We start from the raw sequence: 26174 nt of genomic DNA on the forward strand, positions 1-26174 counted from the left end.
TTGGACTCTTTGGGCAAAACTGCAAAATTCCTAACCCATTGCTGCTATATATTTTATCAGGGCCAAATTTAGCTACTTTCATTTTTTAAAATGCCATTTCCGACATCACAGTGAATCAAGTTCAGTGCTGCTTAATTGCTTTGCATACATTACAATCTAATTCATTTCCCCAAACACTAATTTAACTAGTTATTATTTATTTTTATTTTTTGGAATAGCAGCAGAGTTCTGATGCCCGAACTATGAAACTTGGCAAAATCATTGCTTTCTTAACAAAAAACTGTAAGAATCAGCAGTGAAATTTCCTCCTCTATGCAGTCAGCAACTGTTTCCCAGTTTTTTTTTTTTAAACGTATTCATCTTAAATTAACAGTTTGGTATAAAAATGGTTCATTGCCTATATTCTGTTTTCAATCATAATGTAGTATTTTTGTGGGCAGGGAGAAGAGCCAAATTTTAGAAGGGTCATATGCCATATTTTCACCCTGTGCCTCATATCCATCCTTCGGCCTTGGCCGAGGCGATCAAGTATATTGTCACTTTAACAGCTAATAATGCCAACCAAATATGTCAACCTTTGAAAGATATCCTACTATTACAAAATGCTCACTCTGTAGCCATCACCATCCTAGGCTTTGGTCTATGGGCTATCACTTCTGGAAAACGGAATTAAATTGAATTGCTGTAAAACTAATTCTATGGTAGTGTTACTATAGGCATTTGCTATTTAAATGACCTTAACAATGAATCTTTTAGAAAAGAGCTCGTCCCCCCTCCCCATTTTATGGTGGAATAAGTCTATCCCTTTCCCCCAAATTTATCTGTTCCATAAGTTTACATACATAAGATTTTCTCCTAAGTGGGGTCTATCCTAACTGTGGATAAAAGAATGGGTGATGTGGAAATGCTCTACAGGCCTTCTTCCAGATTAATATTTAGGATTATTAGGATCACTCAAATAAAGCCACATAAACTGACTTGAGCCCTCAGTCCAACCCCTTCGTTACATATCCCCTTATTATTCTAAGGCATACCGTTAGTGGGCAGGGATTTTGTCTTATGAATCTTTGTACCTCAATAAATATTTATAAAATTGAATTCTCAGTTTTGTGCAGCTGAAACAATACCTTCTATTATATGGCCGCTCTGGCAGAAAACACCCTTTGATTTACTTGTAGGAAACTAAAACTAATTTTATGAAGAAGGATTAAAAAAAAAAAACATATAAAAGTTTGCCAAGGAGGGGAGGATACTTGCCTTCAGTATATCAGTAACAATGAAGAGTCCTGATTTTTATCATTCCAAGTTTCATAACTACAGATATCGAAGCTCAAATTCTTCTGCATAATTAATTCCCGTTCTGTGTAAATATACTGGTAGATGCTATGAAATTGAATTTGCCAGCACTCGAATTAGTCTATTTTGAGGAGTAGAAACTTTTGCTCCTAGAACAGTGAAATAGAGCAAATGCAGAGCCCAGAAGTTATTTGAACTACAAACAGTGCTTAGACCTTTAATTAGGTTAAACATGTTTCGTTAAGTCATTGTGATCAGTAATTAGAACACCTGAGTCTACTTAGCCGGCTAACCTTAGTCTATAATTCTGAACAACCCACATCTCAGGACTGCAACTTCACTTCAGGACTCTGTGAGTATATGAGATTTAGAAAGCTTTGAATGGTCCAGAAACTCCCCACAGCTCAGTACAATTCTGCGTCTACGAAGTTCAAATATTATACACCTCATCTTAAATAATTTGCAGTCTTGTAGTAAGAAAAACAATCAAATTATTAACAAAACATCATTACAAGAACTTCTGTATACTGGGCTTCTTCATATACGTGCTAAAGTTGGTCACAATGCAGAGCATTATTTCACTTTGGAAACTGGTAATTAAGAATGATCTTTCCCTTCAAAACCATTAATCTCAGAGATACAAGATCTCACCTTGGCCTCCATTACCATCCTATAGAGTTAGAAACATGACAATAGTTCATTGCTGGGGGTTGGTACCGAAAGAACCCCAACCAATCAGAACACAACACACACACAAAAGATGGTAACGATGGCACAGTGCAAGAGAAGATTGCAGAAAGAAACCCCACTTACGCTTTGTTCACAGATGTTAAAAAAAAAAAAAAAGTACTGCTTAGATTCTGATGTTAAGAATCACAACAAAAAGCATATTGGAAAGTGTCAAGATGTAGAACTCTTTTCCCCAAGGGGACCCCATCACGGGTCTGCCTGATGGGAGGAGGAACTGGTCAACCTGCTCTGTGAAGGGAGGGAGCATCCTGGAGGTTGAAAATCCTCTCACTCAAGCATCAGGGAAGAGGAACTCAAGGGAAACAAGCATTTTGCAAAAGGCAATAGAAGGGAGATTCTGATCAGGGAAGGAAATGTTGTCTGTTGTTTTAGAAGTACTAAGGAGGCGTAAGAGGGCAGAGTGACCATAGCCGTGAATTCCCTTCCTATTTTGGTATATGCCTGCCTTAGGGAAATCTATTTATAAAGATCAACACTAAAACTAGACATATCTTTAAACGTGGCTTTTAAATTGTGGGCCAAACAAAAGCCTATTTATTATAGGGTGTGAGAGAGAGAAGGCCTCAATGCTACCCTTTTTCAAGCCTCTAGGGCCTCAGCAGAGTAACGGCAAACACAGGAGCAACACCTTGCGTTGGTACCGTACTCCACAGTGAACAAAAACACTTCCACATACATTGTCTCGACTGAGCAGAAGCAGCACCCTACGTGTGGACGAGGCTAGTTAGCTTTTCTGTTTTACGGAAAAGGACACTGAAGCTTTGAAGAAATCACAAGTTGTTTTAAAAAACATAGGTCCCTCTTGATAAAGAGAAGTCTGGCCACATTGAAAAAGAACAGTCACAGAATTGGAAAGGTTATCAACAACAGCCTGCAGTAAAAGCTGTATTTTATAGTAAGGTACTCCTTTTGTTCTGGACTAGGATTTTATGACTGTCGTTGTTCCTGTTTTTACAAAGCAGAAAGTTCAAATACCTGACCAACCGCTTCGAATTCTGAAATCCGGCAGCTCCCAAGCTCCAAGCCTTTAAGGGAATGGATCGTTTGTAGCAGACAAGGATTCTGAGCACTTTGCACTAACCTACAGTGTTTCCCCGGAGAAACAAAGTCATCTTGCCTGTTCTGCTCTCTTCCTAATAACTCCCCAACTGCGCCAACTATCCGACCGACTGCAAGGGAACGGTGTGTGAGGGGAGGAGACGGGAACCGCCGGGGGTAAGGACCCTTCGGATGGGTCGCAAGGTACCACCTCTTCTGTACTTTCAGCTGCCACCCTACGTTTATTCCCAGAGGAGTGGAACTTGGCCTTGCGAAGCTAGTTCTAATTCTGTTCCTGGAGGTTAAAGCCCCTGCTGTGTTTGCTGAGTGACAATGGGATATTTATAAGATAGCTCCGAGACAGGATTTCATAGGGTTTACTTCCAAACATTTCTCACTGATATTTTTTCACCCATTCGCTGAACAGTCTTTATTGACTACCTGCAAGAACTGTAAAGTAGGAGAAATGCTTGGAATAAAATTTTGATACTAATAATTCTTAAAATTTTATTTCTAATTAAGAACCTTCATATGACTGATATCTTTGACTTCTGACATTTAACGCCATAGCATGGACACTGGCCTATACTTTATTTTCTCCTGAGCTGAATGATGTTGCCTTGTACAGGAGAAGAGGACATCTCAGTCACAAACTTCATGACGAAGACCGCCTGACGGGCACTATGTGAACTTTCGGCATCTTATGTCCAGGAATGTGCGTGTAGTACTATTTCAGGACCTCTTTACTGATAATTTATTTATTTATTTATTTATTTTAAAGATTTTATTTATTTATTCATTCAACAGAGATAGAGACAGCCAGCGAGAGAGGGAACACAAGCAGGGGGAGTGGGAGAGGAAGAAGCAGGCTCATAGCGGAAGAGCCTGATGTGGGGCTCAATCCCAGAACGCCGGGATCACGCCCTGAGCCAAAGGCAGACGCTTAACCGCTGTGCCACCCAGGCGCCCTCTCTTTACTGATAATTTAATGCTGCCTCTAAATTTAACGTCTATTGCCTTTTCACCAGAAAGCAGTTTTTAGTGATGATAATGATGATGGTCATTAGGGCCTTGGAGACTTTTGAAAGGATCTAAGGATGAATGAATAAATAAAAACCATGATGACTCATTCTGCACCCAGTGCCATTAGCTCAACACACATGGGCACGTTTCCTTTCCCTCGCAAAACTGCACTATTAAATATATGTTACATTTCTTTTTCAAACAGAGTGAGTATAATTTATTCAAAGAATATCGTGAGACTGTGGAATGTTAGCAATCAAGTAAGCATGCTGCAAAGAGCGAATCCATTTTACCAGGTTGGCTCTTTTTCTCTAAAACTAGTCCTCATAGAACAACCGCCAGATTCCGTCGGGTTCTATGTTTACCTTCCCTCCTAAATGAAAGGAGTTTATGCTTTGCTACGTTTTCATTGCCTTCTTTATCTTATGTTTTAAATATATTAAAAAATGTCATGTCAAATTTCCTTCTTGTATTGCTTCAGGTTAAGTGGGGGAAAAAGTGGGGATCTTCAAGCATCATCTTTTACATTATTAAATGAGTACAGATCAATTAATATTTCATGTTCGTATTCACAAAAATGTGAATGTCCAGACCCTGCCCTTTAATACTAGTATGCAGGTACGAAGAGATATTCCAGAATTATTTTTATAAAGACATATGTAGTATTTTCTCAAAAGTAAAGATGTTACGAGGTGGTATGTTGTGGCCATTACGGTGTATTTTATTTCACAAGGATTAAACTATACAAAATCTCGAGGCTGCAAAAAGATTTAGTTATGCTCATCAGGCACTGAGTTTATTAGTTCAGTCTCTGTTTTTCCCTTTACGAGCCAATTTCAAAGCCATTGACAGGCCTCCTAATGACACGTGTAAGTAGCCACTTCCCTATTTTCCTTTTCTTCTTGCGGCAGACACTGTTACAGTGAAAAGGACATTGAACCATAACTCGGGTAACAAGGATTCTATACCTAACTATCCACTCAGGGACCAGGTGACCCAGCATGGGATGGTGACCAGTGCCACCTGTGACTCGCTTCCCCACAGCATAAAGAAAATAGTACCACAGGGTTGGCATAATTCTGTTTAGTCTGCAAAACAAAACCAAAACAAAACAAAACCAACCCCAAATCACCAACAGACCCAAAGAGAAGAAGTGAGCTACGGAAAGGTTCTGGCTTTAGACAGATTCAGTATATTAAAATTTGTATTTAAACAAAAGATAAATGAGGAGGTAGTTATTCACTTTACTTTAGAAGTACCTGATACAGGAAATGATGCATTTTAAAAGCTCACTTCCATAAAACGTTCAAAGCACAATTCAATTTGCAAATATTGAATTAAAATACACCTACAGCAAGGTCTGAGGTACTGCTGCATTTTAAAACCCACTGAGGGGCTTTGTACACAATTTAGGTTAATACGATAAAGGAATAGTACATCAAATTGGGATTGATTGTTCTGAATCAGATTCAGTCAGTCCTATTTACATGAGGCTGGTCCGGTGAAAACCACAACTTCCATCTGCCTGGAAAGACCGAGAACTTCCCGTTGCCGTTCAAAGGGAAAACCAGTCAGTTGCTAGGCCTTGAGTTTTGACTCTTGAGCATGACTTGCTTCAGGAGAATGAAGCATGCCTTTTGGTTCAACCCCCTTGCTTTGGTAGCCAGGCACAACGTGGAAGACACCAAGTGTGCACTGCTGCATTTCTCTCTCAGAAGGATGATCAAAGCCCTTTTAGTAAAATGCCTTGGGAACACGGCAGTAGAGCTCCCGTTTGAGTCAGAGCTGGTCTGGGGGGTGAGATTCTGGCTCTCCGTCACGTGCGGGTACCGTGGCGTCAGATTTACACTGGGTTGATCATCTCTCCGGCGTAGTGCTCGTGGGTCTGTGCACACACACCTCTGCACTAATATGTACGTGTATAATGTGTACAACGTGGTTTGGAATATACTAGAGGGTTATACAGTTGAAAGAAGTAGATTACTTTAAACACTTTAAATCACTCATGGGGTAGTGAAGGGTTCACACAAAAGGTGTAAGAGAAGTGAGATGAGTAAAGAAAATAATGCACTCCCATCTCCCACCCCCCTCACTGACTGTGGCCAAGCCTCCCGCACTGCTCAGGTTTTCTCCCTCTCTCTCTGATAGCCCTCGATGATGGGATTCCACAGTCGGCGCTTCCTTTCAGCTTCTAATAGCTCCCTTACCTGCCTCTAGGTCTTCGTCATGAAGGCTGGTTTCTTTGTAGTATCTTCTAAAACACAGTGGTGCGGCTTGGCTGTTTTCAGAGTCTTCTTGCTTGTGGAAACACAGTCATCAGGTCTTCTAGAATCCTGTTTAAATCAGGTGAGGAAATAGAAGGTGATGTCCATTTTAAGGAAAGGGACACGGTGTCTTGGGTACAGAACTGGGGGCCACAGTTTCACATTCAACTTGAAAACCCTCAGATATCTTCTTCAAAGTAAAGTGCTTCCTTCTAAATGGTTCGTTGGCCACTGCAATGATATGTCATTTAATCGCAGCCTCTCTGGGGAGATGGAGAACTACTACGACCAGCAGGATATGGCCTGAGTCATTACTGGCATTACCATGACACTCGTGATCTTCCTGGAATTGAAGAAAACAAGCAGGATGTTAATGTCCGAATGGATCTGCTAGTATTTCAGAAACCTTCTTAGGTTTCTGTACACACTCTTAAGTAAATTTTTAGCAAAATAAATAGTTATGTAATAAATGTGACTAGATTGAAAAGCAGGGGCTATATAAGGTGTTTCAGTTTACTACTCTCTTTTTTTTTTTTAAAGATTTTATTTATTTATTTAACAGAGATAGAGACAGCCAGCGAGAGAGGGAACACAAGCAGGGGGAGTGGGAGAGGAAGAAGCAGGCTCATAGCAGAGGAGCCTGATGTGGGGCTCGATCCCACAACGCCGGGATCACGCCCTGAGCCGAAGGCAGATGCTCAACCGCTGTGCCACCCAGGCGCCCCTCGGTTTACTACTCTTAATTAAATAATTAATAAGCGATGCCCATAATTACCAATATAAATCAGGAGTCCTATTATGTATGTTTGCATTCTGAATAGCTTTTGTATCTTTACTTTAATGTGTTTGGTAGAACCAGGAGAGAAAAGAGAAAAAAATTATCTTACTTAGAAACATGTGTGGGCACATGAATTCAATTCAATGTATTACTTTAGTATCATCCAACTGTAAATGCAAAAATACTGAAGTGTGTTTATCTACGCAGACATGCTCATACTTAACTCATAAGGGCACAGCACATCCTCTGTGGTGACTTAGTGCGTGCTGTCATGCTTTTCATTGGCTAGTCACAATTGAGGGTCATGACAATAACTTAACTCTTAGAAACAGTTGGCTTTTTGATACCTTGACATTTCATAAAGACTTTTATGAGGAAAGATGCGCATTTTCATATTGAAAAATGCAATTTGTTGTGTATGTAAGAAAAGTGTGCTTGTAACTACTAGGATAGGTACTTGGATGAGTTTTGTGCATTTGTAACAGATTTGTGTCAATCGAGGCTGAGATTACAAGAAGGAGGGCTCCCCTGAAGTTTTTGTAATATTATGATAGGCGGTGTCCAATCAGTAAATGTTTAAAGACATGGATAGACTAGCAAATGAGAAGCAAAGAAATGCCAATATATTTCTTTTATCTTAGGTCATTATAGTTATTTTGAAGCCAAAATAATTGTTTGGAAGTAACAGAACCCAAACCTTTTTACGTGACATAGGGATTTGATGAATAGACACAGGAACATGTCTTCAAAATTATATATAACCCTTTCTTCCCCTAACTTGCTTTTAATCATCGAGTCCTATAACCTCTTTTAATATCTAGGCCAATCTGCTCATTTTCTGACCAACAGAATCTATGACGGAGTCTATAAGAATCAGTATCAAAGACAAAAACACTAGACTTCTGAAAGAGAAGAATCCACTGTTCGAACAATAGTATTAATATATGCTTTCAATGGGCCTGAGATTACTTGGAGAAAAGATATTTTTCTTGCAAACCCAAAGCAGCCATACTAAACTCTTAAGCTGTCCTTTAGAATTAGAAATAAAAATCTAGAAGACAAGAAAAGGGTTTTTGATGTTTTGAAGCCTCATTGATTTTTTTTTTCTAAAGTGAAAAGGAAGACCACAGCAGTGTTTTGCTTTTGATAAGAATACACTGGATGGACTTGAAAAATCAGAAGCTAATTACTTTTAAGATGGTCTTAGGCGGGAACAAATTTAAGGTGACATGTAGAGTTGGGGTATCTAACATTTAGTATTCAGGTCCCATAATTCCTTTGCAAAACAAATATGATTAATGTGTGATTTTAAAAAATGATCACTAACATGCATATTTCTTATCTGCATATGCACCTTTATCTAAACAGATTATATTTTCTGCCTCTTAGGTGCTTCATATTGATATGCCTATGCTATTCTTCCAAACGCTGTGGCTTGTTTCGTTTTTGTAGAGATCACGAGTCCACTTGATATTAGTGACTTACACTTTCCTCTGCTTTGTGAGTGTGGGTAATAGCCTTTTTGTATACCAATTTGCTTACACTGCAGTCTATGCTGGTAATACTGTACATTGCCTGACCTCTGAATGGAAAAATAATAACAAGTTAAAACAGTCATTTTACCTGAAGTCGATAAGGCCATAACACTCAACCTGCTTTCAATTCACATACTCAATTTTCATCCACTCACTCTCGACTTTGAGAGGAAGGAATAATGACAGGTTACAGGCACTTTATTTCAAAATTCACTCACAAAGTTATTGACAAGCATTTTTCACAGAAACAGCTCTTCTCTCTGACCCTCGTGAGCTGTTTACATGAAAAATGCTCTTCCTTGTAGATTAATGAGAGTGGAACCTAATTCCACACCAAACATGTAGCAATTGCTGTAGCATCTCTGTTTTTGATATGGGAACAAAAATAGGGATAATTTGCCTCAAATTGCAGTCACTTCAGTCATAATAAAATCTCAGAGAGTACTGTTTGCTTTCAACTTTCATTAGGTAAGCTGGGGCTGTTATTAAGGCACCAACACATAAATGTTATATTAGCACTTAACAGAAGCATAGCATTCTCCTCTAGGAGATAAATTCTACCCTTGTCAATATAATTCCTGACGGAGTGCAGTAAAAGAGTTTGAAAAGATGAAATAGTGAAGCTTTGCACTAGAGGAAAAAAAAATACCCTGTTCATTCAAGCTTAAAGGCCATTTTGCTGGCCCAAGGTGCCAGGGTACTGTTTAGAAGATAAGTCCCAGAGAAACTGTCTTAGGTCAAGTCAAACATTGAGACAAACTTTCAGACATGTTCTCTTTTTCTGAGGTTGTTAAATCAGTTACTTTAAATTTCTGAATGCTTTCATCTGGCATTTCAACTCTGTGTAGAAATATAAGGATTTAAGGCCAAGATGGAGTTCATCTCCAGAAAGCAAATGATAACCCTTACGTGTAAACCACTGTACACACAGCACCCACGCTTTTTTTTTTTTTTTTTTAGTTTGGTAAGCCCTTTCAAAATGCCAGGTATTGTGTATAATCATCGTGATAGAGCTGTTGATATATAATCTGTGTTTATCCATGCTCTCACTACTACGTGTCTTAGGTATATTAAAAATAACTGTCCCCTATGTAGGCCTAAGAGAAGTGCTGTCACCCTTGGAGCAATGAGGACTACTTAGTCATCTAAAATGGGAAATCGAGGAAGAGGAGGGGCATCTACAAACGTGGCCATTGCTAGGCTTGTCGTTGCCATGGTCCAGCTGCCCCAGCCTTTCAGAGTCCTTTGTCTTACATCATCAACAGGTCTAAGGTCTTTTAAGGAGTCTCTTGTCATTTGGATTGTTTAGAAGCCGTAACTGCAAACAGAAGACTGTTCCAACTACCAAGTTCAAGCCATAATGTTCTTCAGGTGACATGTGAAATGGAAAAGTGGCTACTGTCCCTCTGCATTTGTAAGACACACAATTACAGACAACAACATATGGTACATGATTATGCCTAACGATGGTGGTGATGAGGGCTATTTGGCTTAACGTTCTGTTCATAGGGTTGAATGTATTTGTATCTGCCAACTTAGGTTGCTCTTCTATTCATCTGGGACATTCCTCTCATTCAGCCTTTCCCAGAAGGTAGATGCATTTCCGTCCACCCCACCTCATATCCTTCACATTCTGGTAATCCTGAAAATGGCCTGTAAATGTCGACTGTGGCCAGACAGAGGGAGAAAAGAAGTGTTAAGTTGCTTTCTGCTGAGACTTCAAAGTCCTGTGTATAGCGGCCGTTCATTTGTAATCAAGTTTTGAAATGGTAGTTTTGATATATAACATTTATATGAACCAAACAGCAGTTTCCTCTTCAAGACCAAATTAAAATAACTTTCAATTCATAAATATGAAGCAAGTATCTTTTTCTTAAAAACCACATTTTGGGTGTAAAATGAGAACTAATGAATGTGCCCACAGTTTAATATACAGACAAATATTTTAGATGGAAGTTTTTAGTTGGCTTTAAAACTTAGAAAGACCTTTACTTTGGTAATATATATTTAAAAAATAAACTCAGGTCAGAGTTAGCAACTTCTCAACCATACTACTGAGAGCAAATTTAAATATACTTTATAGGGAAAGTAGCGGGGGCCTCCCATCTAATTAAAGCAAATACCTAACTATAAGCTCTTCAGTATCTTACAGATTTTTGAATCCTCCCCAGCTAGCAGAGAACGTGGTACCCAATAAGTGGTTAATAGAGTTTTCATGCTAACACTTTTCCGAAGGGCGATTTATATCAAATTCCGAAATGTTCATTCAATTTGACCCTGAAATTCTAAGTTTAGAAATTTATTCTAAGAAAATAATTAGAGATGTTCGCAAAGAAAATAACTGGAATTACACAGGATGTTTATCATTGTGTTATATGTAAAAGAAAAACTGCTAACAATCAAAATATCCAATCATAGATTAGTAGTCAAACACATTACAGTATATCACATAATGAAGTATTACACAGCTATGAAAAAGTATGTTTTAAATATTTAAGGGAAAATAAAATATATTTTGTGGAAGAAAAAGGGCCCAAAGTCTAGTAGGTATGATATTATTAAAGAGCATATATAATACGTGTGTGCATATAAATACCCACATATACATGCATACATATCTGAGTGAGACAGGAAAAAAGCACTCAAGGGAAAAAACCCACATGTTTCTTGTAAAGCCCTGCTGGCTTATAAAGATAGAGGATGCCAGGATGGGCCCTTTATTTACTGAGCGAAGAGCTCCAGGTGGGGACCCAGAGAGAAGAGAGGCCAGAGCCAAGGACAGGGCCAGCTCTGGGTGGCAGGGCTGGTGATGGACAAGGAGTTGAGGCAGTTGGCAGTTAATAGGAATCAGAGGCTCAGCAAAGAACCCAGATGTCTAGTGGAGATTTTTTATTCAGTTTTTCTGTGCAGTATGTATTGTAACCTTTGCCTTTTGCCTCTTCCTAAAAACTTCAGAGAAACCTTGTTTTTTCTCTCACCTGTAAAGGTAGGTAGGTATGCTTTGAGGGGAGGTGACCAAGTGTTGACTCCTGCTCGGGGGCAAAAAGCAAGGCTGCCTAGGGGGCCCGACCACATCGGGGACATCGTTAAAAAGAAATGCACCAAAATATTAGCCAGTCCTTAGCTTTGGGTAGAGAGAGAAGGGGATTTTCATTCCCTTCTTCATATTGTAATAAATTTTCCAAATTTCTGTAGTGAATGTTATCTATATTGCTATTGTAACTATTATATTATTATTGTAATGCATGTTACTATTATAATCAGAAAAAACGCTATTTAAAAAATAAATTGATGTCACATGCATGAATGAATGAGTCAGTGAATGAATGAATTTCAGAAGTGGTAGTTTTGAGAAAGACTTTAAAATATATTCAAAAAGAATATCACCAATACTAGCTAGACGACGAGGGCTTCATTTCCGGCTCTACCACTTATTGGCTGTGTGATCTTAGGGCAGGCGTTTAATTCCCAGTTTCCTATTCTGTAAAATGGGCTAACACTAATTCCTACCTCAAGGTTGTCACGAGGATAATACAGAACAGTTTTAGAGTTGTGTAGATGATCCCCTCTGATTTGGGTCCTGCCACCTGTATTTTTGAGCATGCTGACATTGTACTGGCCCCAGCCATCGATCCTGCAGCACGCCCGCTGGTTACAGCGTATGGCACCAACGTATGCAAACGTGGACGCGAAATACTGCAGTTGCTCCTGCATTCACTGTTACTGCCCTCGGAGTCCTTTGTCAGCTCTAAAGACAGAACTTGGCTTCGTAGTAAAAACTCACCATTAAAGATATTTTAATAGAGTAAGACTTGAGTTTCTTAACTTATGTAATAAATTGAGATTATGATTTGACATCAGGAAATTATAGTGCAGTGGAGTAATGTACTACTTTAACGGTCTTACACTAACAGGGAAAGAACTCAGATGGACTTAATATATAAATGATGCCCTTGTGCCAAGTAGAGGCCAAATGATACGACACTCCGCTCAAAGAAGGTTTTACAATGGTTCGTATAGAGAGAAATGGTGGGAGAAAGGAGTCACTCCATGTCCTACTGCAGTGTAGCTACGCCAGCCAGGAAAGGAGTCATACCCTAGGAGCCAGCATTTATTTGTTTAGAAGCTTCATTACCCGAGTCCAGCTTCTCAAGTGTTATTTTGTAGTAGCTCATTCGCGGTGCGAAGAAGTAACATCTAACAAGATATAGGATATCTCTGTCTCATGATATTTCTTTATTAATCAGTGATAGAATTATTAAAATGATTATCCTTCTAAGTAAAGATGTATATACTTGTGTTTTCTTTAAAGATTTTATTTATTTATTTGACAGAGAGAGAGAGTGTGCACAAGCAGGGAGAGCAGCAGGCAGAGGGAGAGGGAGAAGCAGGCCCCCTGCAGAGCAGGGAGCCCAATGAGGGGCTCAATCCCGGGACCCTGGGATCATGACCTGAGCCGAAGGCAGATGCTTAACCAACTGAGCCACCCAGACGCCCCATAAAGATGTATAGACTTGTGACTGAAATTACAGTTACGTGCCACAATAAAGTGGTACTTTCAGTTACAGTCGTATTGGCTTTGTAGGGTTATTTTTATTTAACCTCTACATTTGTTTTGGTTGTGTAATGATAAAAGCTATAGGTAAAGGAGCTCATGTGTAGTTTTATACGTACAAGTAGTATTATACTAAAAATAATGCAGACCCAAACTGGACATCTGCAAACATTTTTTTCTCATTTTCAAGAGTAAGAAGTTTGAGAAATGCTGTAGTAGAGTAACTTGCTTTTCTTTGCAGAATGTTTCAAACCATATCATTACCAAAAGTAACATGCAATTTTGGCTGAAAATCTAATACATTTGGCTCCTATTCAAGAAGTCGATAGTTTTGTGGGCTTATCATCCTGACAAAGACGACAATGAGAGTGGTGAGGATGATCCTGCAAATCTACAGATGAGGGTCCCACTCCCCATCAGCATAGATGTGCACTGATTTATACTGACCCATGGACAATTTTCGGCCGGTTATGATAAATGACATGCATTTGCAAATTTCCATTCTTACATCTATGAAATGGACAATACCTGTATGATTATCTTTGAAAGTTAAGGTGAGGAACAAAGGAACGTGTGAAAGTAATTTAAACAGCAAGATTCCATGGCTACCCAAATGGCATCATTATTATTTCATTAAGAATAATCTCAGGGCCTTTTTACTCTCTGAGTTCTTCTCATTCTTCCTGCTTAGGCGATCAGGAACAGGTTATAAGCGGTTGGGAACAGGCAGTACATTAGTTCCTGGCTATCATAAAATGCGGCTGCTGAATGCTGATTGTTTTCAGAGGCTAAACAGCACAAAAACTTTGGCACCTTTTAGAGAACCAGGGAAGCTTTCAAAGGCAAAAATACTGTTACATCTCTTTGACGAATATAGAGTATATTGGGGAAGACGCCCAATGCAAAACAGAGACTGTGCCTCCTGGAAGCTGTAGCCCACATTACAGAAGGAACTGGAGCTGAGAAACAACTCCAGCTTTACCACCTGAGCTTCTGCCCTTGAATTGATATTAAGTAACCATATCGCTCATTATAGCCTTTAATCTCCCTTGCTGATACCTTTTAATTTTTAAACAGCCCGACTTTACAAATCATCTCTTCTTTCATGTGTTCTCCCCGCGAAAGAATTAATTTTGCAAGCAAAATATCTAAACAGTAAGCATAATAAGAATGAAACAGGTTCAAGCTCATTAGCAGCAGGGAGCAGATGTAGTAAAACTCTGCCAGTTCCCCTACATCGCCTTCTCAGCAGGGACTGGGCACCAAGCTGGGAGTTAGTTCCACAGCACAATGCTTGGCTGCGGCAGCAATCGTACCTCTGTGGCTTCAAGAACAATCCTAAGAATTCACTTTGATTTCTGATTTTTCTTTGCAATAATAATGTCTAAAAGGACCCTGCAGAGCGAAAATGTAAAGTTAAGCACCAAATGCTGGCTAATCAGGAGACTATAAGAATGTCATGGATCAGAAAATAATTATAGATTATAAAGGCATTTTATCCTTTTAAAAATAGTACCTTCTTGACAAAACAGAGGCTCCGGAGTCTGGATGAAATCAGTAATTGTTCAAGTTAAACTTCCTTGAAATATCATGCCATATCTGACGTTCGTTACAACGACTGTTGCACAACCGATAGAAGAAAGCTGCGGGTGGACCGAAGGAATACACCGATCATGATACAAGCTAAACACACATGAGTTCTGTGAGACAAAATACAATCTCAGATTATTAAACTAGGGTTTCTTCCTTAAAAAGCACGGTTAAAATAGAACCATCTTTTGGGAAACAGCATTATCAACCAAAATGAGGTGGCTATAGATGTGAATATTAGCAAGGCTTTATTAAAAAAAATATCTCTCCTAGAAATGAGAATACATTCATGGGACTATAAGTAATACTTAGATGTGCAAAACTATATATATATATATATACACACACACACACATATATATACACACACATATATATACACACACACATATATATAGTTAGGATATATAACTATATATATGTGTGTGTGTATATATATGTGTGTGTATATATATTAAATATATTTATTAAAAAATATATATATAGGATATATATGTATATTGTTCAGATATATATGTATATATCCTAACAATCTATCCTGGACATTCAGAAGGTGATTTCATGTTAACGATTTGTCTCTTCAACAGTGTTTTGCACATCTAAGTATTATTTATAGTCCCAGGAATGTATTCTTATTTTTAGGAGAGATTTTTTTTTTTTAAATAAAGCCTTATTTTTTTTTTTCAGATAAGTGAAGTACACTGTAGAATCCAATTCATGGAATTTCCAATAAATCAAACTGCAACAGATCTAAATGTAACAATCAGTAACTTTATCTGCGTCGTCTTACAGCTCCATAAATTACTCGAAAAGCTGATGCTGTGTGTTTGTTTGCTGTGTTTGTGTGGGTTTAGTGCAACGGATTCATTCAGCCAAGTCTGATAGACAAGATGCTTTAAAGAGAATGACATTAACAGTGTTCCAGGAAAGCTACTCTAAATCTTTCAAAGAAAGAAAAAAGAAACTTAGAAATGTAATTACTAGGAGAGAGGGATGCATATTCTGAGTCTTCTAGGCTACTAAAATAAACTTGTAATCTTCCCTCTAAAAAGTAATAGTATTGGCTTCAAAACCTGGAGCAGATCTAAACCTACAAGCAAGAGTTAAACTTACCCATTTCATAAAAATTCACACGGCAAGGTCAAGAGGATCATTAAGTAAGAAGAAGTTGACCTTAAAAAGTTACCTATACACTAAGGTTGTTCTATTCCCATGTTGACCTTAAAAAAGTCACCTATATAGTAAGGTTGATTGATTCCAAAGTTGACCTTCAAAAAGCCACGTATATCCTAAGGTTGATTGATTTCTTTGAATTGCTTGACCCATATTCTATTGTAGTAGGAGGATAAGTGGGTTTCCTGACACACCTCCTTTAGTGCAAACATTTTTGAGTATCTTCACATTCAACTAGGTCCCAACGGTTTATATCAATTGGATCATGCATTTCAAAATTTGGGTTAATTCTTCAAACTCAATAGATTGTGGGTAACGTTGAAAGTCATGGCACTAGTGACCTAGGACTTGTGTATCCTTGAAGGTACGTACACAAGACAGTGGGTCACTTTGTGGTATCAGCATTTTACTGTACAGATTCAATAACTAAAAACAACTGAGCTCCCTTAGCCATCTCCAGCATAGATCCTACGGACAGTTTACATATGGAAACTGAAAACTTCCAGGGAATTCTGCTTTTAGGTTTTATTAGAAATTGATTAAGAATAATAGAACCGAACTGAAAGAGAAGACACATATGTAGAAAAACTGGCAGAAAACACATCTTTAATGTGGCAGTAAAACCCATCCACACACACACAAAATAATTTAAAAAATAATGCTCTCTAATATTTCACAGGCATAGAAACCATGGACAATTGCTGACATTATATCTACCTCTTGGAATAATTTCATCTGGGTTACCTGTCATCCCACCTGAAAATCAAGTGACAAGAGAAGAGTAGTGACTATAAAGTCCTCGAAAACAACCAGACCCACAGGACTGAAGGGCTGCTCATCAAAACACAGTTGTGCCTACTGGTCATGTATGACGAAGAGACAGCAGCAGGACACTCAACACACTGGAGTGTAGCGTTATGAAGTGTGATTTTTCCAAGCAGCGAGGGCACAGAAACGCTTTAAATTACTGCCGAAGCAGAGCCTAGAGCAATACGGAATTAACTGTGGATGACTACGACATTAGGTGACAGAGCAGCCTGGCAAGCAGCTATAAGGGACAGAGTTGTTTTTGGTTTAAAAAAAAATACACAGAAAACCACACACAAAAATGTCAGGCTGATCACTGCCTGGAAGGGTGGAGTTGCAAATAGGGACGAACCTTTCGGGTAGTAGCTACTGCCATAGAACATGACAATTTTCACATGAAAATGTCTGAGTGGAGAACATAGTAAAGAATTATAAATTCTCTACGGAATTATAAAACTGTGAGATTGGACAGAGCCACAGTCCACAGCTGTTCAATGCTCTATGGTCCTCCCTGCCAGTTAGAGAGTTAGCACCTGAATCCACGCCTCTGGATGCCTGGTCTAGCCACCCACCCCACTCCCAGTGCATTTTAGAAGCATCAGCTTTCAGATAGAGGTGAACCTCTTAAATGAGAAGAAAGCCTGTACCAATTCCTTTATATCTTCAAAAAAATTTGGGGAGGGAGCCATATGCAAGGTGTGAAACGTGTACACTCAATTAAAACTTTCAAGGGATCTTTAAATGTAAGACCCTGATGATGTCTTTGAATTTCTAATCCAGTTTGGTGATTTTTAGTCCACCACAAATGCCTATTTTGATCGTGAAGGGACCTCACAGGTCACCTTGACCAACCCCTTTATTTCAAGAAGTAGGAGTTCTCTTCACTCATTTCCACCTAAGTAGCCCTTTCTACTCTTTCTATAAATGCATTTGGTGATACTCAGGGCAGGATGAATAATGTAGGCTACTAACTATTCTCCAGAATTCCTACTACTTTGCTGCTACCAGTTGAACTGTGCAGTTACAAATTATCAGTTGTTTTTATTCCAAACTTGAATATGCTATTATGTACTTTCAATTAAGTATTACAATATCCTATGGAATATGGATGTGAAACAAAGTAGAGTTGTTTCTATAAAACTTAAGTTGAATATCGTGGGTAGGCTTTACAAAAGTGAGCTGTTACTAAAAACATGTTGTCAGTGTTGGTGAGAATATAGAGAAATTGGAACTCTTTTTCACTGTTGGTGGGAATGTAAAATGGTGTAGCTGCTATGGAGAACTATATGAAGGTTCCTGAAAAAATTAAACACAGAAGTACCATATGATTCAGAAATCCCACTTTTGGGTATTTATCCAAAAGAACTGAAATCAGGATCTCAAACAGATACGTGCATTTTCATGTTCACTGCTGCATTGTTCACAGTCTCCAACAACAGGTGGAAACAACCTAAGTGTCCATTGAGAGACTGATGGTTCACAGTCTGCAACAACAGGTGGAAACAACCTAAGTGTCCATTGAGAGACTGATGGATAAAGAAAATGCGGTGTACACCTACAATGGAATATTATTCAGCCACAGAAAAGAAGGAAATCCAATCATGCATAAGAGACTCTTAATCATAGGAAACAAACTGAGGATTGCTGGAAGGGAGGGGAGCGGGGGTTTGGGGTAACTAGGTGATGGACATTGACAAGGGCACATGATGTGATGAGCACTGGGTATTATAGGAGACTGATGAATCACTGACCTCTACCTCTGAAACTATATGTTAATTATATGTTAATATGAAACTATATGTTAATTGAATTTAAATTTAAAAATAAAGAAAACAAAAGATTAAAAAACCACCACCACCACCAAAAAAACCCTTGAAGACAGCATGCAAAGTGAAATAAGCCAGTCACAGAGAAGCAAATATGGCATGATTCCACTTAAATGAGGTGTCTGAAGTAGGCCTAGAGGCAGAAAGTAGAATGGTGGTTGCCAAGGGCTGGGGAGAGGCAGGAAGTGGGAAGCTGCTGTTCAATGGGTATAAAGTTTCAGTCATACCAGATGACAAAGTCCTTGAGACCTGACGTATAACATTGTGTTTATAGTTAACAATACTGCAACGTATCCTTAAACATTTGTTAAGAGAGTAGGTCTCCTGGTATGTGTGTGTATTTTTTAAAAACCACAATAAAAAAAGCTATTAATTCAGGTGCAAAAGATTAGAAAAATTGTTAAATTCTAGAAATGTTTTTCACTCAGATTACTTCATAAGTATTTAATGTGTTGCTCCATTTTATAGAAAAAGAAAATAGAAATTGTAGGTACTGTATTATGAGTAGGATTTATGCAACAAATATCCAACACAAACAGGACATGCCAAGACAAGATTTAGGTCCTACACCAAAAGACTAGTGAATTAATGTACATTTATTTATTTTAATTTATTTAAATTAAAATATAAATGTTTTAGGGCACGTGTAGTTCATTTCTTAATGATTCTCTGATTTCAACAACTTATTCAATCAAATAGCTTAAGTATAGGTTCTGTGCCTAAGTTATTAGTTGAGACACCACCCAATTTTCCCTTATAATGCATAAAAGATGATTTTGGCCTAAACTTTAAAGAATAGGTTTGATGATTTGGTCACTTCCACTATAATCATGCTATTTATTCCATTCAGTAACTATCTCTTGAGGGCCTGCTTTGTGCTAAGTACCATGTCTGGCGTCTTACTATGTGATATGGAAGGTGCATGAAGTCTGGACTAAAACTCAGGTTCAAAGCCTGGCTCTGTAATATCTACTTCATTAAGTTGCCTCGAAGATTAAATGCTTGGCAACCTGACGCATAGTAGGTGCTCAATAAATACCAGTTTCCCCAAATGTATCATTGCATTGAGTCACAATGACAACTGACAAGTAGTACTGTTATCCCCATTTTATAATTACACAGCTAATCATTTGGTGAGCCTGCCTAAAAACCCATCTGTCTACAGCCTGTGCTCTTTCCACCGTAGGATGCTGTTTCGTTATCGTCTAATTTTGAGTAGGATTCCATTCTGGATGATTTAGCCAGGTTGGGTTGCAAATGCACCGTCAAGAGCTGAATGAATTGATTTAAATGCTGAAAATGACATAGACAGAGTTGCTTAGTGGTACCCATTCATAAATTGGGGAATAGCTGCCTGATGCAGTGGTTTACATTTCATGAGTGTTTATGCCTAGCTCCTTGTTGTTGGAGGGTGGGGGGCAATAATTACTCAGGTTGTCTGGATGCTTCTTGGGTCTGCTTCTTTTATTATATTTTTGATTTATCATATTTTATAATTTAAGAAGTAGTCTTACAAAGTAATTTAATTAGAAGTTTAAAAGAAGGGAATGGCAAGGGCACAGTCCTACTTTTCACCAGTTACAGTTCATGATTTCTGTGCACTCTGATTTCGGCAGGACTGTTGCCCTGGGACGTGAAGAAGCATTAAAGGCCTGGTATCAGTAGCGAAGTACTATTGTTAGTGTTGTCAGTGTTTTGCCTTTCTCGTTGGAGGGGGATCATCCTGGCTGGACTGGACAGAAACGGAATAGAAAGACAACAGTGGTGCCTTTTTCTTTAAACTTGTAACTTTACAGTAGGCTTCCCAAGCAATGAGAAGATCACTTCTTTGCTCTAATTCTTAAAGTAGCATTTAAATGACTTGTCATGATTCGGTGTTTTAGCATTGTCACCAGCTTTACTTCATGCTACACTTCAGTTTTTCTATCACTCTTCTCATATTGGTACCACAAAGGTACTGGCCATTTTTCTCATATTCCTTTTGCTTCAGAGAGTGTGTTCCATAATTTAAGAGCTGGGCAAACCCCAACACTGGAATTATCTGCTGAACTTGGAATTATCTCTCCCTGTTTGACTTCTCCATTGTACTTGATATGGCATTGATTGTAATTTATAGTACATCTGCAAATCCCCTGAAGTCACTTTTGTAATTTTTTTTGCAAAAAATAGTTTGAAATTTTGGTGAATTTCAAGATGTATCATCAATCACTTTATAATGAAGCAAATAACAAGCAAAAATATAAATTCAGCATAATGGGCCATATTTCATTGCACATCAAAGGCATTTTACATCAAACTGACCTTAGCTTGAGGTATAGACCCTTGTCATAAAATCAGCTAAGCTCTCCCTAGAGACAATGTTTTTCTTTTTCTGTTGTGTTCCAACAGCCAAGTCTCTCTTTAAGTAGCACACCCAGAAAGAAGAACGAAGCATTATTCTACGTAAATGGTGATTCAAGCAACAACCCCTTTCGAAGGCCTTCTCTGTTTCAGGCCTTGATTGTAGTTGTCATTTCGAAATTCTATGGCCATCCTCATTTTATAAATGATTAGGATCAGCATGAGTAAGTAACTTGTACAAGATCACCAAGAGGCAGAACAGGGATATGGTCCATCTCAAGTCCAGGTCTGTGCGCTTCCACTATGAAGACCCTCCCTGATACTCACTCTCCCCACTGCTGACATGGATCTGACTTCTGATAAGGCTGGTGAGAATAATTTGTGTCATGGATTTATGCCCTGCCTTATTTCAGAAAGGACTTAAGACAGGGGTGAAATACAATCATGTTCTCTGCACAAAAGGGTTTGTATTGCACAGCCCCAGTTTAAAATCCTGGGACCCCTACTTGATAGCTGTGAGAAACTTGTTTCCTCGTTAGTAAAAGGGAAAAATACTGCCTAACTCCTCGTGCCGTTGTAAGAACTGCGGGAAGCAACAGTAAAGCTCCTGGCATAGTGGCTGGTATGAGTAGAGATCATAAATCTCAGTTCCCTCTTCCTTCTAGCCTATCTTTTGACCATGAATTGCCTCTCTTTAGGTGGTAGTCCCATTTGAAAGCAAAGTAGGTCTATTTCCCCGCCCCCCCCAATTACTGTCAGGTTTAACCATTATTGCCCCCATGTGTGAACAACCATAGGTGCCACCCCAAGCTTTAGAAAAGGTTTTCAGTGACCACATCCATTTTGCTACAGAAGATGGAGTTATATAACCTTCTTGGGATGAAGCTTGAGTCTTGATCTTTACAGGGTCCTTTGCTGCTTCTTGATGTATGTTAAGATACAGATAATTAACTGACATTATTTTATAAGACTACTGAATTTGTACACTTATAGCATAGTAATCCTACACAATTTGTGTGCATCTGTAACATCCATCTCATTCATTTATTTATCTACAGAGCATTTTAAAACACCCACTATTTGCCAGGCACCATGCCAAGAACCTATGTGTTGATAAGAAATGAACATAAGGCAGGCAAGGTTGTTGCTTTCTAGAAACTGACAATCTTGAAAGGGGGAAAGAGATAGAGGTGTAAGTTAATGCTTGTAACTCAAAATGATATGTGCTATATTGAATAATATTAAAAGATCTAATACATCAAAGAATATTTCACACATTTATAACACTAAATTCGTATCTTCCATCTCAAAAGTAATATTAATAACAAGCTTAAATATAATGTATGTGTTAAGAAACTAAATTTATAATACCTATGATTAATATCTGAATAGAAAAATATTTTCATGAAATAGTATCATTGAAATAAGAAGTTTTTCTGAGCTTTCCCCTTTGTAAGAACAATGAAAGGACAGAGACATTGGGACAGTCACTAAATTGGCTTTGTTAAATGATCCCAACTTCATGAAAAAAGACTTTTTTCATTTAATATTAAAAAGGATTTTTTTCTTTAACAAAGAAAATCATATCAACAGACATGCAAACCAAAGATAAAGTACCAATATTTGGGTACAGTTTAACTTTTGCAATTATTGTTTAATACCTTCTCATACATAAAATCAGCTGCACGTTTTTCTCTCCCTTTTATTCTTGGCTTTCACTTATTAATCTAGATGGTCATAGAAGGGTTCATGCGAAGTAACGAAGGTAGTTGCATGGAAAGAACAGGAGGAAAGTGTTTTAAATAAGACCCTTTCAAAGAATATAAGGAAAATGTATTTATCAAACCAAGAAATTTTAGAGTTACAATAATACAAGCAGTTTTGGTTTAGAAATCACAACTAGAGAATTCGGTGGGAGGTTTCGAAATGCACCTGAGGAATTTTTCCCCCCTCATGCATGATGAAGAAAACATCAAGAAAGGTTAAGTAATTAGTCAAGGCCAAACCAATAGGTGACTGGGACAACAACACCCACTTGTGAATAAAGACTTTCAAGAAGGAAAGTCAGAACACACAAAAAAGCGTATCGTGAATGTGAGAAAACACCAACAGGGAAGAGGAAACAAATAGACGTGGCTCAAAGAAGTTCTCAGCAAATGGTGTGGCACGCCGCTTCCTTCACACTCCTATTTTGATGTTTAGTCTTCATCAGGAGAGCTGATTGTAACTGACATTTGCTCAGAGCACCTAAGATGACATGGTTCAAATGACTCTGATGCCAGTCAAAGAGGATGACAAGAAACCCTTGTTAAAAATACTCATTTACTTGTTAACAGAGTTTTTCTATACACTTTTTTAATGCTGCCCTCTAGGATTCATTTTTATTTATTTCCTCCTAAGATTCCATATCTTTTATGACAATCTTCTCATTCATCTTGCCCAGAGATGAAAGAGCCTGGGGTTTCCTGACATTAGTGCTTTTAAGATATGCTCTATTACCTGGTTTTGAGCAGAAGTCAAAGGAAAAGATAATATATGAGTACAGGGAGACCTGAAGCTTGACAAAGGATCTCCCTCTGTCTGGAGAGCAAGAATACCTCTTCCTCATTAGGAATAAAAGCCCAGAAGCCACGAGCTGACATCAGCCCCTGCCACCCCAGCCTTCTTCAAGTTGTCAAAGTACACAATAGCCCTATAGTGTCTGAAAGCATGAATACTTCTCACACCCAATAATGACCTACTTTTCTGGTCATCTTTTTGTTCTAACACAATGCCCAGTATGTGTTCATGTAGTAAAATGTACCAATCAGCTATACACCTGCATATACGACTATAAAATCTATTAACTGCAGATCCTGTGAAAAGGCGATGATGGCTAGTGCTATTCCAGGCATTGCACTAAGGGTTTCACCTGTATTATTTCATTTAAACTTCACAGTAGCCATATGTTGGAACACTAATAATGTAAACCATTAACAGAAGAGGAAACTAAGGCTTAGGAAGGAAGGAGGCAAAAGTTTGGGTAAGCAGATACCAAAAGTCTTGCAGGCACTGAACCCACATTCGAAGTAGAAGAAAGTTCTATTCAAGTATGGGAGACAAAGAAGCACTTAGACAGCAGGCTAAAAATGCCCTTTTATCCACACACAATTGCCTTAAGTCTGTAGATGCAGTTTCTTATGATGGGTTATTAAAAATAACACTCAGTATTTATAGGTAAGGCTCCACAGATTATTAAAATATTTGAAACGTCCCCCACAGGTTGGTAAAAGTGCCCTGGCCACGCTGGCTTCTCACTCAGGATGCCCTTGGAATAGTGAATAAAGAGTTCATGCTCTGCTTTGCAGAAACCTGCTCTCACTCTGACTAGTTGACGCCTGTGCCAGTCAATCTCTCAAAGCCTTCCCTCCTGGGCACGGCCAGTGGCTCCTACAGGGATGCCCACAGATTGGCTGGTCCTCATCTCTTCTGAAGCTATGGGAACTTCAGCCACCATGGGAATTTGGTTCCAAGGGAGCCCAGGAGAGACAAAAGAACCTGGAAGGGTGGGCTGGCTTGTGGGTCAAGAGCGGGTGCTACAGTAGATGTTAAATATTTTAAATATCCTCTCCGATTGGGAGTGTAGGATGGAAATGCAAGTATTGATAAGATGAGGTATTCCTTATTTAATAGAATAGGGTTCTCAATCACACTTATAATGGGATCCACAGGAAAAAGAAAAACTTGCTTCCAAATGCAAACATGAAATTTAAGGTAAAACAGTCTAAACAATTCTCAAAAAATATTAACAAGAATATTGTGCTATGCTGAAGAGATCACAAAATAAATTCACCACAAGTGAAAACAGACTATGGTGTCAGAAACTCTGCCACTTTGGGTGAAGATATAAAAGAGATAAAATGCTTTCACAATTTGTTATTTTTTTGGGGGGGAGGTCAATATTAATCATATTCCTAAGTGATAGGAGAGTCCTTGGTAGAGATTTTAAGCTTAATAAAAAAAGGGTAAAGTTCTTAAATCCAGCAAAGTTCTGATTATTCATCAGCCAGAACAGCTTTCTATCACCCCTCCGTTTTTGGGGGGAGTAGCTGTGTAGCAGGGTACTTATGCTGAAGAAGAAGAAATGACAATCAGTTGAGAGTAAGATATTAGCACAAACCTCCCAAATTCTGGGTAGCTGATCTATAGAATAAGCTTGTAACAATTTATGCATTTTTTGACTCTGAAGCTCAGTGGTGGCTCTCTGCCATGTTTGAGCTTGCTTTATCAGGCACTTGACAATGTGTTGAAAAGAGGTTTGCTGAGTTATTTGTGTCCTTGCCTTTTTTTCCACACCAGCAAGTAAGTTCTTAAGGGTTGAGATAGCATTGGCACTTAAGTATCCATTGGATGGACTTGAATTTATAGCACCGTTTCTAAGAAAACTGCATTTTGAGCTCAGGCAACTAACTTATAAGCAAAGTTCTGGGCAAAAACTATATTCAGGTAAATTGGTTACTACTTGAAAGTATTATCATCTTCAACTGAGTAAGTCAACTTTATTTTTTATTTTTTTTTCTGAGTAAGTCAACTTTAAATCAAATACCTCTTGGGATTCTTGAATGGATTATCTACTGCTTTTGTACTTCTGAATTTTTTGAAATTATGTAATGAGCTCTTGACCCGGTTACCACTAAAGATTAAATTACATCGGAGTTCCCTCTTCAAAGGCCCAAACAAAGAATTCCTGGACTGTCACATGAATTCTTCTGAACACAGTCCTCTAAAATACAAGAAATGTTAATACTATAATTCACAGTAGAGCTCTGCAATCTTTAATGTAATAAAATGCAACCAAAAACTCATATGACTGGAAGAATATTGCTGTCTAGTGTTGAAATGGATCATTTAAAAAATTGGAACTAAGTGCTGAACAGGGAAATCCACAATAAAAATGGCAGCAGTAAAGGGAAAAAGCAGCTTTCATAAAGAATGTCAACATTTCCTTTCATATGGATGCTTCTGCTAAAATATGTTAATCTTATCATTTTGATTTACTGGTTTTGCTTAATATTTACAAAAGGCCAATCACGTTGAATTTTACATCCTGTAGGAGACATTCCGCGGATTTTTAGTATAATCTCCACCCCTCAAAAAAGAGGGAAAAAATTACTGATTAATGGTTGTGGCCAGGGATATGAGTACCAGAAAAATGAGACA

The 26174-nt window shown here is 38.3% G+C and overlaps 1 protein-coding gene across 6 annotated transcripts in view; it reads right to left on the reverse strand.

Annotated features, from left to right (window-relative positions):
• Positions 1-26174, reverse strand: part of DPH6 (diphthamine biosynthesis 6) — a 428870-nt gene that overhangs the window by 115221 nt on the left and 287475 nt on the right. For 2 of the 6 annotated variants that reach the window (XM_057306212.1, XM_057306215.1), the window contains 3 exons: positions 14756-14882; positions 6315-6714; positions 1258-1445 (listed from right to left, as the gene is read on the reverse strand). The gene's annotated coding sequence lies outside the window, so the exon portion shown is untranslated. Of the gene's footprint in view, positions 1-1257; positions 1446-4296; positions 6715-14755; positions 14883-26174 lie in introns of those variants that run through there. The other 4 variants (XM_057306216.1, XM_057306214.1, XM_057306211.1 and 1 more) reach the window with 3 other exon arrangements.

Source organism: Ursus arctos, unplaced genomic scaffold (assembly GCF_023065955.2).
Source record: "Ursus arctos isolate Adak ecotype North America unplaced genomic scaffold, UrsArc2.0 scaffold_36, whole genome shotgun sequence".
Classification (NCBI taxonomy): Eukaryota; Metazoa; Chordata; class Mammalia; order Carnivora; family Ursidae; genus Ursus; species Ursus arctos.